Below are 16130 nucleotides of genomic sequence, written 5' to 3' on the forward strand. Positions count from 1 at the left end.
CCAATAAAAAAAAATTGACCTCATACATAGTGAAAAGGGTAGCTTTATCATTTCATAAGAAAAAAATTATAGTAAATATATTAATTCAGGAAAACTTGGCTTATTAGGCAAATCGGGCCTTGAATAGTAGGCTGAGAAGTGAGTTCTGGCTACTAGGTACGACATATATATATATATATATATATATATATATATATATATATATATATATATATATATATATATATATATATGTCGTACCTAGTAGCCAGAACGCACTTCCCAGCCTACTATGCAAGGCCTGATTTGCCTAATAAGCCAAGTTTTCATGAATTAGTTGTTTTTCAACAACCTAACCTACCTAACCTAACCTAACCTAACTTTTTCGGCTACCTAACCTAACCTAACCTATAAAGATAGGTTAGGTTAGGTTAGGTAGGGTTGGTTAGGTTCGGTCATAAATCTACGTTAATTTTAACTCCAATAAAAAAAAATTGACCTCATACATAATGAAATGGGTAGCTTTATCATTTCATAAGAAAAAAATTAGAGAAAATATATTAATTCAGGAAAACTTGGCTTATTAGGCAAATCGGGCCTTGCATAGTGGGCTGAGAAGTGCGTTCTGGCTACTAGGTACGACATATATATATATATATATATATATATATATATATATATATATATATATATATATATATATATATATATATATATATATATATATATATATATATATATATATATATATATATATATATATATATATATGTCGTACCTAGTAGCCAGAACGCACTTCTCAGCCCACTATGCAAGGCCCGATTTGCCTAATAAGCCAAGTTTTCATGAATTAATTGTTTTTCGACAACCTAACCTACCTAACCTAACCTAACCTAACTTTTTCGGCTACCTAACCTAACCTAACCTATAAAGATAGGTTAAGTTAGGTTAGGTAGGGTTGATTAGGTTCGGTCATATATCTACGTTAATTTTAACTCCAATAAAAAAAAATTGACCTCATACATAAAGAAATGGGTAGCTTTATCATTTCATAAGAATAAAATTAGAGAAAATATATTAATTCAGGAAAACTTGGCTTATTAGGCAAATCAGGCCTTGCATAGTAGGCCAAAAAGTGCGTTCTGGCTACTAGGTACGACATATATATATATATATATATATATATATATATATATATATATATATATATATATATATATATATATATATATATATATATGTCGTACCTAGTAGCCAGAACGCACTTCTCAGCTTACTATGCAAGGCCCGATTTGCCTAATAAGCCAAGTTTTCCTGAATTAATATATTTTCTCGAATTTTTTTTCTTATGATATGATAAAGCTACCCATTTCATTATGTATGAGGTGAATTTCTTTTTATTGGAGTTAAAATTAACGTAGATATATGACCGAACCTAACCAACCATACCTAACCTAACCTAACCTATCTTTATAGGTTAGGTTAGGTTAGGTAGCCGAAAACATTAGGTTAGGTTAGGTTAGGTAGGTTAGGTAGTCGAAAAGCAATTAATTCGTGAAAACTTGGCTTATTAGGCAAATTGGGCCTTGCATAGTAGGCTGAGAAGTGCGTTCTGGCTACTAGGTACGACATATATATATATATATATATATATATATATATATATATATATATATATATATATATATATATGTCGTACCTAGTAGCCAGAACTCACTTCTCAGCCTACTATTCAAGGCCCGATTTGCCTAATAAGCCAAGTTTTCCTGAATTAATATATTTACTATAGTTTTTTTCTTATGAAATGATAAAGCAACCCATTTCTCTATGTATGAGGTCAATTTTTTTTTATTGGAGTTAAAATTAACGTAGATATATGACCGAACCTAACCAACCCTACCTAACCTAACCTAACCTATATTTATAGGTAAGGTTAGGTTAGGTAGCCAAAAAAAGCTAGGTTAGGTTAGGTTAGGTAGGTTAGGTAGACGAAAAAACATTAATTCATGAAAACTTGGCTTATTAGGCAAATCGGGCCTTGAATAGTAGGCTGAGAAGTGCGTTCTGGCTATTAGGTACGACATATATATATATATATATATATATATATATATATATGTCGTACCTAGCAGCCAGAACTCACTTCTCAGCCTACTATTCAAGGCCCGATTTGCCTAATAAGCCAAGTTTTCCTGAATTAATATATTTACTATAATTGTTTTCTTATGAAATGATAAAGCTACCCTTTTCACTATGTATGAGGTCAATTTTTTTTTATTGGAGTTAAAATTAACGTAGATATATGACCGAACCTAACCAACCCTACCTAACCTAACCTAACCTATATTTATGGGTAAAGTTAGGTTAGGTAGCCAAAAAAAGCTAGGTTAGGTTAGGTTAGGTAGGTTAGGTAGACAAAAATACATTAATTCATGAAAACTTTGCTTATTAGGCAAATCGGGCCTTGCATAGTAGGCTGAGAAGTGAGTTCTGGCTACTAGGTACGACATATATATATATATATATATATATATATATATATATATATATATATATAACTGAAAACTCACACCCCAGAAGTGACTCGAACCCATACTCCCACAACTGGTATGTACAGGGACGCCTTAATCCGCTTGACAATCACGACATTAAGGCGTCCCTGTACATACCAGTTGTGGGAGTATGGGTTCGAGTCACTTCTGGGGTGTGAGTTTTCAGTTGTATATAGTCCTGGGGACCATTCAGGCTTGTTTGCATATATATATATATATATATATATATATATATATGTCGTACCTAGTAGCCAGAACGCACTTCTCAGCCTACAATTCAGGGCCCGATTTGCCTAATAAGCCAAGTTTTCCTGAATTAATATATTTTCTCAATTTTTTTTCTTATGAAATGATAAAGCTACCCATTTCATTATGTATGAGGTCAATTTTTTTTATTGGAGTTAAAATTAACGTAGATATATGACCGAACCTAACCAACCCTACCTAACCTAACCTAACCTATCTTTATGGGTTAGGTTAGGTTAGGTAGCCGAAAAAGCTAGGTTAGGTAGGTTAGGTAGTCGAAAAACAATTAATTCATGAAAACTTGGCTTATTAGGCAAATCGGGCCTTGCATAGTAGGCTGAGAAGTGCGTTCTGGCTACTAGGTACGACATATATATATATATATATATATATATATATATATATATATATATATATATATATATATATATATATATATATATATATATATATATATATATATATATATATTATTAAATATGACCGAAAAAGTAAGATTAATAATTCTAACACGAATTTTCTCAATCTTTCGTATATTACGCTTCACTGTTGGAGGTAAATAAAAAATCACTTCTCCAAAATTCATTTTTATTTCTAGTCTGACGCGACACGGGCGCGTTTCGTAAAACTTATTACAAGGGTCCTGAAAGATATTGTTAATAGAAACGTTATCCCTACAGACAAAAATCAGAGGATACAACTGACGATTTACTATAAAACCAGAAAAACGGCCAGCCTACTCATGAGAAACTCTCCAGACACAAAACAGAACGCTTTAAAAGAGACTAACGTCGTCTATGCCTTCAAATGCCCACTTGGGGACTGTAAGCTCCAAAAAACCCAGTATATAGGCAAGACAACAACATCTCTTTCTAGGCGTTTAACGATGCATAAGCAACAGGGCTCCATTAAGGAACATATAATCTCTTCCCATAACCAAACCATCGCCAGAGAAATCCTAGTAAACAACACAGAAATCATCGATAGATACAGCGATAGCAGGCGGCTTGACGTTTGCGAGGCACTACACATCAAGAAGTCAACACCAGCAATCAACAGCCAATTATTGCACAACTATATTCTACCCACCTCAAGACTCCGCTCCAATATAGAAGCATCAAGAAATATGGACCAATAGGCTTTCTACAAACACTTCTATTCAATACCCATTGTTTCTGTCCTGTCTTGTGTTGATACTTTTAATACCCTATTAATATCCCCTCCTGTTCTGTCTTGTGTTAATGACACATCACCCTTCCCACCTCACTCAAATGTAGATATAATATCAGAGAGACGTAAGTTCTAATCAGTTGTGTATTTGTGAAGTCTTTGAAAATGTAATAAGTTTTACGAAACGCGCCCGTGTCGCGTCAGACTAGAAATAAAAATGAATTTTGGAGAAGTGATTTTTGATTTGCCTCCAACAGTGAAGCGTAATATATGAAAGATTGAGAAAATTCGTGTTAGAATTATTAATCTTACTTTTTCGGTCATATTTAATAATATATGTCTACAGGAAAGACTGCTACCAAAATATACTAATATATATATATATATATCTATATATATATATATATATATATATATATATATATATATATATATATATATATATATATATATATATATATATATGTATATATATATGTATATATATATGTATATATGTATATATATATGTATATATATATATGTATATATATAAATATATATATATATATAAATATATATATATATATATAAATATATATATATATATATATATATATATATATATATATATATATATATATATATATATATATATATACATATATATATACATATATATGTCGTACCTAGTAGCCATAACTCACTTCTATGCCTACTATGCAAGGCCCGATTTGCCTAATAAGCCAAGTTTTCATGAATTAATTGTTTTTCGTCTACCTAACCTACCTAACCTAACCTAACCTAACTTTTTCGGCTACCTAACCTAGCCTAACCTATAAAGATAGGTTAGGTAGGGTTGGTTAGGTTCAGTCATATATCTTCGTTAATTTTAACTTCAATAAAAAAAAAATTACCTCATTCGTAATGAAATGGGTAGCTTTATCATTTCATAAGAAAAAAATTAGAGAAAATATATTAATTCAGGAAAACTTGGCTTATTTGGCAAATCGGGCCTTGCATAGTAGGCGCCTAGAAAGAGATGTTGTTGTCTTGCCTATTGTTATGATCCCAGGTTGCCAAAAAACGAGTCTCCCCTTTGAGAATTATTCTATCAAGCCTGACCTAACCAGAAGGTTTAAGAAATATAGAGGTGATAACACATATGTAAAATAGCTGGTTGGAGATGATGAACAATTCAAGATTATGGGCAGTGTAGAAGAAAACAGATAAATGACTGGTTAGGAGATGTGGACATTTTTCTGGAGGCGTGAGGCTCGCTTCTGGAGGGCTTTGACCTCACTTGAGTGCCAGACATCGCAGGGGAAAGCCGCGCTCCGTTCGAGCTCCCGTCAGAAGGGAACCCCTAGTGGTATATCTCGAAGAGAAGAGAAGTGTGTAGACGTGCCAGCTGTAGAATCGAGCTGGGAACGTTGTGGTCTCAAGTCTTGGTCGACAAGAAGAGTATTAAGCCGCCCAGAGACATTATTGTGGGCCGTGGAAGCGCCTGACCAAGCTTCGTCAGTGGGAGGAGCGCCCTCGACCAGACAATCTGTGGTAAGCACGATATACGCCAGTACATAGGGATTGCTTGTAGTTGGTCGTGTGCCCAGCGACAGTAGCAATGTTTATTGATAATTTAGACATGTTTTAATAAGGCAGAAGGCCTAAAATAAGAGAGTGGAGAGGGAGGAACATGGAGTGACGTCCGTCCCCACTGAACGCTGGCAGGTGACTGAGAGCTCCCGACGGTGAAGGCCCTTCCCGGAGTGAGTGAGTGAGGCCCACCGGTCGAGGTGGAGTATGGACCCGCCCAAAACGGGGGAGTCCACTCTCACTGTATGTAGAGGACAGATAGAGGTTTGAGGCAAACATATTGTGTGATTATTTTTGTTTATGTGTTAAAGGGGAACATTTTATTGGAGTGTCGATGGGTTGCAGGTTTGTCTTTGGGGAAGAAGTTGCTGAGAACTTCGAAACCAGCACAGAGGGAGTAGTTGATGAGACTCCAAGGTAGTGGAGCAGAGGACCTCGAGCTGTGGGGAGAAGCAGTGAAGAGGAGTGTCACATGCTTCTGTAGAGGTGGCGAAGCACCATAGTTGCTCGAGGAAACTTCATGGTGTAGCAGCCAGGAGAGCTGTGAAGGACCCTAGTAGAAGGGTGAAGCACCGTAGTTGCTCAAGGAAACTTCATGATAGCAGCCTGGAGGAGCTGCAGGAGATCCTGGTAGTGAAGCCCGGAAGAACCTGAAGATATCAGGGTAGTGAACTTCCAGAGGTGGAAGGGAAGTTCTGGTGGATTACTTGTAGGGAGTTGATAGTGTTTGGTTGTCATTAGCGTGCAAGACGCAGTGAGAGGTGAGTAACTGTTTGCATTCTTATGTCAAGGAGTGTTTTATACTGAAGTTTAGAGTTACAGTCGTAGGCTGGATTACCTACAGATGTATGTGTTCTAGGACTGATAGAGTGATCGATTGATTATTGTTGCGTATCAAGGAACATTTATACTGATATATGTCATTACATTCACATGCTGATTTTCTTTGTACACGTTTATAGATACATATATATATTCTCTTGCTGATGGTGCAACAGTGTATGTAGACTTGATCAACTTGAGGAGGTTGATAGTATCAGGTGGCGAACCAGGAGATAGGATACCACTTGATAAGCTGATGATAGAGTTCTGATGGTGTTGGAGTGCAACCTGATTGTAATATTATAGAGTATAGGATTCATTATTATTATATGTGTGTATGTATCGTGTATGTGCTTTGTCCAGTAAATGAATCCCAATTTGCTGGTGTTTGCCCTTGTCCCAGTGAGGCTTCCCAGGAGGTAGTAAAGAAGGAGAGAGAGAGAGAAAGAACCAAGAACCACTGCTGTGGACAGGGTAGAAGGTAATACTAGTAAATCATTGGGGATTGAGATCATATCTCATAAGGAGAGAGTGGGGAGTCACAGCGGCTCGAGTAGGTGTGTGCACGTGACAACGAGGCTAAGTGTTGGAGCCGCATCCCCTAAACGTGTGACGCTGAGCCCCTCTCCAAGAGCCAGAAGCGCCAAGGGTGATCTAGTATAAGCACTCTACCGAGTTGTGGGTTGGGTTGTCCATAGAGAAGGATCAACGACGACAACACTAACCAACCCACAGACTATAATACTATATACTGGGTTTTTTGGAGCTTACAGTCCCCAAGAGGGCATTTGAAGGCATAGACGATGTTGGTCTCTTTTAAAGCGTTCTGTTTTGTGTCTGGAGAGTTTCTCATGAGTAGGCTGGCCGTTTTTCTGGTTTTATAGTAAATCGTCAGTTGTATCCTCTGATTTTTGTCTGTAGGGATAACGTTTCTATTAACAATATCTTTCAGGACCCTTTCCTCCGTTTTATGAGCTGTGGAAAAGAAGTTCCTGTAAAATAGTCTAATAGGGGGTATAGGTGTTGTGTTGGTTGTCTCTTCAGAGGTTGCTTGGCGTTTCACTTTCCTTCTTATGATGTCTTCGACGAAACCATTGGAGAAGCCGTTGTTGACTAGGACCTGCTTTACCCTACAGAGTTCTTCGTCGACTTGCTTCCATTCTGAGCTGTGGCTGAGAGCACGGTCGACATAAGCGTTAACAACACTCCTCTTGTACCTGTCTGGGCAGTTGCTGTTGGCATTTAGGCACATTCCTATGTTCGTTTCCTTAGTGTAGACTGCAGTGTGGAAACCTCCGCTCTTTTCCATGACTGTTACATCTAGAAAGGGCAGCTTCCCATCCTTTTCCATCTCGTAAGTGAAACGCAGCACGGAACTCTGCTCAAATGCCTCCTTCAGCTCCTGCAGATGTCTGACATCAGGTACCTGTGTAAAAATGTCGTCAACATACCTGCAGTATATGGCCGGTTTCAAGTTCATTTCGACTAAGACTTTTTGCTCGATGGTACCCATGTAGAAGTTTGCAAACAGGACACCTAGGGGGGAACCCATGGCGACCCCATCTACTTGCTTATACATGTGCCCATCCGGGCTCAAGAAGGGTGCCTCTTTAGTACAAGCTTGGATTAGTTTCCTCAGAATGTTTTCTGGTATGAAATACCACCAACAGTGAAAAGAAACGTACGAAAGATCGAGAAAATTCGTGTTAGAATTATTAATCTTACTTTTTCGGTCATATTTAATAATATATGTCTACAGGAAAGACTGCTACCAAAATATACTATTATTATATATATATATATATATATATATATATATATATATATATATATATATATATATATATATATATATATATATATATATATATATATATATATATATATATATATTTTAAAAGAGGGTGAGGATATATTCTGCATAATGCAATAATGCAGAGCCAGCGTGGAATAAAAGTTCTCCAACTCTGCATATAGCTGCTGAAAGACCAGGGGGTTGGCAACCACATTAATGAAGCGAGATACAAGGAAAGACAAGATCAATATCACATACATGAAAGAAAGATGAAACAAGGGACCGATGAACATCACATGTAGTAGCAGCTGTTGCCATTGGGACAGAAGCTGTCATCAGCGGGATGGGTGCAGTAGTGTGTAAAGATCACGCGTCATTTGGTCAGACAATGTTACGGCCCTCTCGGGTCGCAACCGGGTTCTTACTCTGATGTTAGTAGAGTAAGGGTATTCGGCGCCAAGCTAGTAGTGGCTTTCAAGGGATGTGATCCGTAACGCAAGTAAAATAAAAGGGGAAGGGAAATAAAGGCAAAAACTTAATAATATAATTACCGTCACCAATAAATATATATAAGAAGAGGGGGGGGGGGGTATAAACACTATTATATACACTGTTGTCTTCTTCTGAAGACTCTGGATCTTCACGGTGCTCACGATGCCAAGCTCCTGGTGCTCTTGTGGCCTCACGACGAATCCTTCGAGAATCTTGAGTCTACCCCGGCCACAGGCCAGCCAAAGCACAGTTCCACTGGGGGCACCGTCGTGGAGGCCGTCAACCACAAGTCCAGCAGATAGCTGGCAGGTTCCAAATCAGCGACGCTGGTTAGGCCACTCCACGATCGATATTAAGGTAGCGAAACCCTAGTCAGGAGCCTCGTGTGACACCACAGATCACTCTCCTTGCCACAACTCCCCAGTGGTTAAGCGTCTCCACCAGTCAGTCCCGGATATGGCAATCCCTCAACTGCCACTTCACAGGCAGGTCAACACCACAGTGTTCATCCGGGGGCGACTCACAGCTGCTGCAGCAAACACTTGGAGACGAGACGACTGCCTTGGGTAGACTGACTCAACTTCCATTACAGCAGTCCCAGGTCGACTCTGTAAGCAGACACGTCGTCAGTAACAGGGACACACTAAAGCACCTCACTTACAGGCTTAGACACAAACGCCCGACGTATCCATTCCATAGATGGCGTTGCTGTATAAGCTCCACCTCACCAGAGGTCAGCGGCGGCTGTGTTACGAGCTAATCAGGACTGGAAACTAGCCCTTGTGGCCAGTACACCTCGTCCTCACCAGGTGTCGTCGTCCATTTGGAGGGGGTTTCGGGAGCCGACCCACAGATGGCGTGGTCGTCACTACTCCGGGCTCGGACGCTGGATTCGGGTCCGTAACAGACAATATTGTCAATCTGTCAGAATTTTTCATCAGTGGATCAGGAACTGTCATTAGGAGGTCAGAAGCTATCGTTAGAGAGACAAAACTTTCATCAGTGAGTCAAGAGAGTGACGCGTGCAGGTACTGCGGCAATACCCAGCAGGTGGTGTTGGAAATATACAATGCTTATTTCTTAATATTTAATACTTTAATAAAAATTCTTTTACTAACAATTATATTTAGAAATACTTCCTACTAGAAGTGTAATAATATTAATATATTCCCTACTGCGTAATAACCACGCCAAAATTTTCTACTATTTATGTCAACGTGGCACCAGAAAGTCCGCCTCAGGGAATATTTTAAACATATCTGTGGATCAAATAGAGTCCAGTTAATTACTTTCGTTTATTAAGGATAATCGTTTATTAATGAGTTTACTTTAATTAGTATATTACCGTTTACTGTAATTCATTTATCCAGCTATATTAGCTGTTCCAGTGAATAATACTGTAATGTAAAATAATTTCCCCTCTAAATCTTTCTCGTTTATTTAGCGCAGTCTAAATTAATTCACTTGAATTACGAGAAAATATACAGCAACATAATAAATTTATTTCTGACGTAAATGTTCGTCATATCCACTTCCTCCCATACCTAAAATTAAATGAATAACGTAGTTTAGGCTCGAAGCCCCCACTGGGAGCTATTGCACGTGCCCGAGATGGAAGGAGGAGAGCGACGGCAGCCATATTTTCTGGCAACAAGCTGTGTCTAGGAGCTCGCGTATTTCACCAGCCCGTATTTGCGTCATCCATGCATCAGAGGATGTCGGAGTGCTGGAATGAACTCCTGATCTATCAGGCACTCGTCTCGGCGAGCATAATTACGATAAGTGCTACTAACATTTGGTAAATTGTGTCCACAGATTATCAAACTTGTAGGTTGCTCGTCTTCAATATTAATACGTCAATATATATGGAATCAAAATAACAAAAGGTGAGTCCCATGCTAGATCGTGTTCTCATTCTTATTCAGAAATAGGTGTGAATCTAAATTAGTTTAGGCATATCTTACAGTTTTGACCGTATTTCAGCTTGTGCCATAGCGACAAGGCGGGAGATACCCTCCACCTTAACGCGTGGTCTAAGACAGCCTGTTTGGAAGAGTATTCTTGACGTGACTGTCCTGAAGCGTACATCAATTTTTCAAATACACCTAAGCTGCTGTTCATTTCTTATGTAATAGATTATTAACATTTAATTAATTATTGATCTTCAATATAAGATCATATATTTACTAACCATTTATATTTTTTCCATGTAATTATTCTTGAAAACTCAATGGCCAAAAACTCAATTTGATGCATATTAGCATCTATTTATTTTGCAAGTGACGGATTAGTTTCTTTCTACTATTTCAACACCCCCAAAGAATGTGGAGGGATTTGGCTCTATAATTTAATTATTATTCTACAGTTCACTTAATGCTCTCGCATTATATTTTTAATTATTTTCGAGATTCATAGATCACTGGTTCTCTAATTCATTACAATTAATATATTCATTACTCCCATAAAGGGAGTGGTCCTTCGATATTATAAAAATCATTATTATTATTAATATTCTAGAGCCATATATTCGCACACCCATTTTGGTCAACTTCGGACCGGATAAACCATAATTAATATTAAAACCCATACATTTTACGGATACAGTATATTAACCCAAATTACTGGTCCTATATAATTAATTATATTCAATTAACCATTTACTAACCCTGACAACATTATACTCTTTAGAAAGTATTGTCAGGTGTTAGGATATTATATACAGCAGTAAAATACCTGCCACACAACAATTAATAACCTTGTGTTAATTAAATTTCTTATACACGTATTTCCTACAAGTGTATATATATACTATATATCAAATTACACAAAACTCCCAAAAACACAGAACAATTATATTCACATTATTGCACCATTTGTGTATTGATGACAACCTAAAGAGGTAGGATTTTAGACTAATTGTACTCAGGGATGTACAAATCCAGCTTAAACTATTTAGCTATTTTCCTAGGTAGGATAAAATTTAACTAGACCTGTGCTAGACAGTACTGGTGTATATATATTATTTTACATTGTGCTGATCCGAGCAGGGTGGGACCTATTCGTATTAATTGTGTAATTTCCCATTATTTCGTGTACCTTTTGATTGCTACTAAAGTGTCACTATACCAACTAATGGTGATAATTTAAGAGCTAACTGGACATACTACCATAGTGGCACTCAAGTATCACTCAGATCTTAGCTAATCCTGTTAGGTAGGTTAGCTAATGTCTAACGAGGTATAATTAAAAAACAGCTTAACCAAGAAATTAAATATTAGGCTAATAATAACCATACCTGCTCTACATATGCGAGAAAGTACCATAGCTGTCAATAAATAGCTATATAAGACCTATATGCCTGAAACGCATTGTGAAAGAATGAAGATTCCCTCAGCTAGTTTTCCTAGTTTTCTAGATTAGGCTAATCGCTCTAGGGACTCTAGACAAGAAGTTTTCAAACTAACATACACTTATGGGGTGTTGGATGAAAGCTCGTGTTATGGACTATCATTTAAGACTAATTAGAAGTCTGTGATTGCACTGCAGAGAGAGTTACAGAGTTTTTCCTGTTTCTGTGAAATGGGATGAGAGTTGAGAGTGAAGTGGTATGAGAGGATATTTGTCTCAACGGATTTTTAGAGGTAGGGGGACAGTGGGGTGAACGTCGCCCCCCCCCCACTATGTGAGACATTGCGCCACGGTCTTTAGGCCTCCCCCTTCTTGGGACGTCACAGGACGCCACAGGGTGAGGGGCGCATGTGATTGGTGGCGGCATCCTCGCCCCTAGCTGAGTTTTGGTGCGAACAGCTGTTTTTGGTAGAGGCACCTTGAGTTGTGTCGGCTTTGTGCTGATTGGTCAAGACAAGGTAGGGGGGGAGAGATGGGCATTTGAGTTTTCCTAGCCCGCCAAATCGTCAGTTTGAGCTGGGCGGCAAGCTGAGAAGGTGACTTTGTGTGGAGGTGGCAGCCTGCCACCTCCAACCCCATTAATCGCTGTGTCATCCTGATTACTCGTTGTGCAGGGCACTCCTGCCATCCTGGGTTGTGTCAAGGCCAAATTTGCGTGAAATTGGGGCCAATGAGTACGGAAGGAACAGTAACAAGCTAAGAGACAGTTTACAGTGTTCACCATGAGGCAGCTGTCAGGCCTCATGGTGTATCAGATTGATCACATCGGGTCCGAGTATCCTGTCGAGTGTTAATGGACAATTGGTGGAATATGGGCAGTGTAATTTTGGTGATATTACAGGCCCCTGTTGGACTTTAAATTCCACCTTGTTTGGTCTGCCATGTGGTGATGCCACGGGCCATTGTCACCCCAGTGTACGAGTGAGGCATGCTCTGGTATGGTGGGGTTGTAGGTGATCCCCCATCCACGTGTGTATGCCTGTAGGCGCCAGCCAGCCAGCCTGAGGCAAGTCTCATGTGCGCACCACCCATGCGCCGGCCAACCCCTAGGCCACCCGCGTGCCGGCCACCCCAGGCCACCCCCGCGCCACCCCAGCGCCACCCCCGCACGCCAGCACAGCCCGGGTGGGGCGCTGTGACGTCCCGCACTACTCGTGGCCACCTCCCCCCCTTAGGGCCACGCAGTGGCCACATGCTTTGGCCACTTTCTCTGGACATCCTAGGGCCACACCTAGTCGACGCACGAGGAGCGAGCTAGGCGTTCTACAGCCAGTGAGGTAGTGACCGGGAAAATGAAATGATTGTTGAGGATATGAGTAAACGTGAATACAATAATCATAGTGTACCAGTGTCTCAGGACTAGTGGAAATTCTGGTAAAAGCTGTGTTGTCCCATAGCCCTGCCAGGCTAGGGAAGCAGCTGAGAGACAGCTGTCTGTACTGACGTCCAGGTGACTGGTTGGGAGGTTCCTGGAGATGGATGTTGTACACGGTACCACACAAGTAGTTATATATATAGTTATATATAATGTGTGTAGACCAGGGGTGGGCAACCTCTGGCACGCATGCCAAACTTGGCACGCCGATGACTTGTCTCTGGCACGCAAGAGCATAGGTTACCCTAAGCACAGATGCAAGCACATGTTACCCTAAGCACAGACAAAAAAAAACTACTTTCCTTGGGGTATAAGCTTACATGCCATGACAGTATATGTACGTCCTGGTGGTGAAGAGGTTTAAGCTCTACGAAGCTAAAGAGGTCTCAAGAAAAAGAAGTTGATCTTGTTGCCATAGTTACCTTCTTTTTTTACGTCATCGATCATGCCGATGTATGATGATTCCCCTCTATTTACTTTGGCTCATATTTTATGTAATAAGCCTTTCTAACCTAAAGGCTGCACCCATGACCATAGTGTACACTGACAATCATATCTGTGAAGGCAAAATACGCCATGCCTGCCCACCTTTAAAAATTAATTTCGTAAACTTTGAATTTAAACCCCCACAACATCTCCCCCCCCCCTAAACCTCATGTGTTTGAATGCCGCCCGACTTCAGTTTGACGCATATTAATTAAACTCACTTTACTATCTAAATCTAAAGCATCTTCACCTTCGAAAGCTAAAGAAAGATAAGAATTCTTATCCTCTCCCCTTCTCTCCATTGACGGCCGTAATATAACCAGTGAAATCAACAGTCCCCCACCCCCATGAAGTCCCCGTAATGAACACATGTTCAGACGATCTCAGACTCGTAACTCTCTCTCGCAGTCTTGCTTCGTAGTGTTTCTCACAGTTGCTCACTTGCCTCCTCCCCGAGAAGACGGTCAGTACTTCATCTCCAGGGGAAAATTATTCCCCTTATAAATCAATAACTTTGTGAAACTCAATGTCATTGTAAGAATAGTCTTAATCCATAAATTCACACGTACTCGCTCGCCTGCTCCCTAAGAACAGAGCTGACATAAGCAAGATGTCATCGACTCAACGATGTTTCGCCACAACACACCACACAAACACACAAAAACGGGTTTTGTCCATCGAACCAAGTGAAGTCTTATAAACTCTTGGCATAAGTACTCAATGCCTAGGAAGTAGTGTCTTTGTGATAAGCGGCTGCTGGTGTTGTTTCTGGAATTATGTAAAATAAAGAAAACCCTCGAATTTTCATAGAAGAAAAAAAAATCCTCTGAAGATTTTTATTATGTTCATTGTCTCGTCACGCTTACCTCAAACATTGGCTTATTAAACTTATTGATTGGTATTAGAATAAACGTACGTATACTTTACTACAAAGTTTGTGTGTGCTATAATATTAACAGGAAATAAATAATTCTTTAAATACTCGCATTTCAGTAGAAGTAGGCTAATTCATTTCTCGTCACTGCACTTCACAACGACAACACAATCCGTTATCATTGCTATTCATTGGAGTTACTCATCATATACTATTTTGACTTACTTTTGGTCTTCCTTCTCTTCCATGCATATCAATATATTACTTATTTTAATTTCATGCCCTTTACAGATTGTACAGAATGTCACCACCACCAGCTAAGAAACGATGTCAGTCAAATGAAGAGGATATTAGAGAATTTAAGGAATACTGGACTGAAAAGTTTGGCATGATTAAGAAGGATAATATAGCTTTATGCATTTTCTGTTCTGACACAGTTGTTTGTAGAACTTTACAGAACTTCTTCTGTAAAGAGACATTTTGAAAATGTTCATAAGAACTTAAGCAATAAAACTGAGGAGGAACAAAGAGAATTAATTTCTCGTGAACTGAGCAAGACAAAAACACAAGCTGAAACTTTTATGAATTATATTTCAGGTAGGCCCAGTTCCAACTTAGTTGCTGCTAGTTTTGAAGTTTCAAAAGTTATTGCCCAACACGGAAAGCCTCTCTGTGATGGGGAGTATATTAAAGAAGCTTGGCTAGAATGTGCACCTTTTCTTTTTGACAACTTTTCAGAAAAGAAAAAGATTATTCAGCGCATTAAAGATTTGCCTGTGAGTAGGAAAACAGTTAAAAATAGGATACTTAAGTTGGAAAGAAATACAGCTGAACAATTGACAAAAGATTTGTCTTCATGCAAGTTTTTTTCTATTTGTGTTGATGAATTTGTGTTCGTTGGCTTAGCAGAGGCTTGGTTCTGAAACGACTTATTGAATGCTTAGATGAGATAAAGCTCTATTTAAACGACCAACAAGTGTCATACCATGAATTTTCTGACATCGTGTGGGTTTGTAAACTGATGTTTTTTGCAAATTTTTGTGAATATTTAAATGAATTGAATATTATGTTACAGGGCTCTGGTAAGACACTTGATGTTATGTTTTGTTACATAAAAGCTTTTGAAATGAAGCTTAAAGTTCTTAAGAGGGATATAGATAATGAGAGATTGAGATACTTTCCAAACCTAAAGAGGTAGATACTTTCCAAACCTAAAGAGGTACATCAGTGATCTAAAAGATGACAGAACAGACCACAAATGTCTTCAAAAGCTGTTTGTAAACATTATCGAGTCAACAGTTTGGCAGTTCTCTACAAGATTTGCCAAATTCAGAGAACTGGAAGACACAGTAAAGT

At 38.8% G+C, this 16130-nt stretch overlaps 1 protein-coding gene and 1 pseudogene across 1 annotated transcript in view; one reads left to right on the plus strand and one right to left on the minus strand.

Moving 5' to 3' along the window:
• The window catches only part of LOC138367840 (uncharacterized), a 455100-nt gene that overhangs the window by 172097 nt on the left and 266873 nt on the right, over nt 1–16130 (minus strand). The window lies entirely within an intron of this gene.
• On the plus strand, nt 13860–15734 carry LOC138367662 (SCAN domain-containing protein 3-like; annotated as a pseudogene).

The sequence above is a fragment of the Procambarus clarkii genome, chromosome 23 (genome assembly GCF_040958095.1).
Source record: "Procambarus clarkii isolate CNS0578487 chromosome 23, FALCON_Pclarkii_2.0, whole genome shotgun sequence".
Lineage (NCBI taxonomy): Eukaryota > Metazoa > Arthropoda > Malacostraca > Decapoda > Cambaridae > Procambarus > Procambarus clarkii.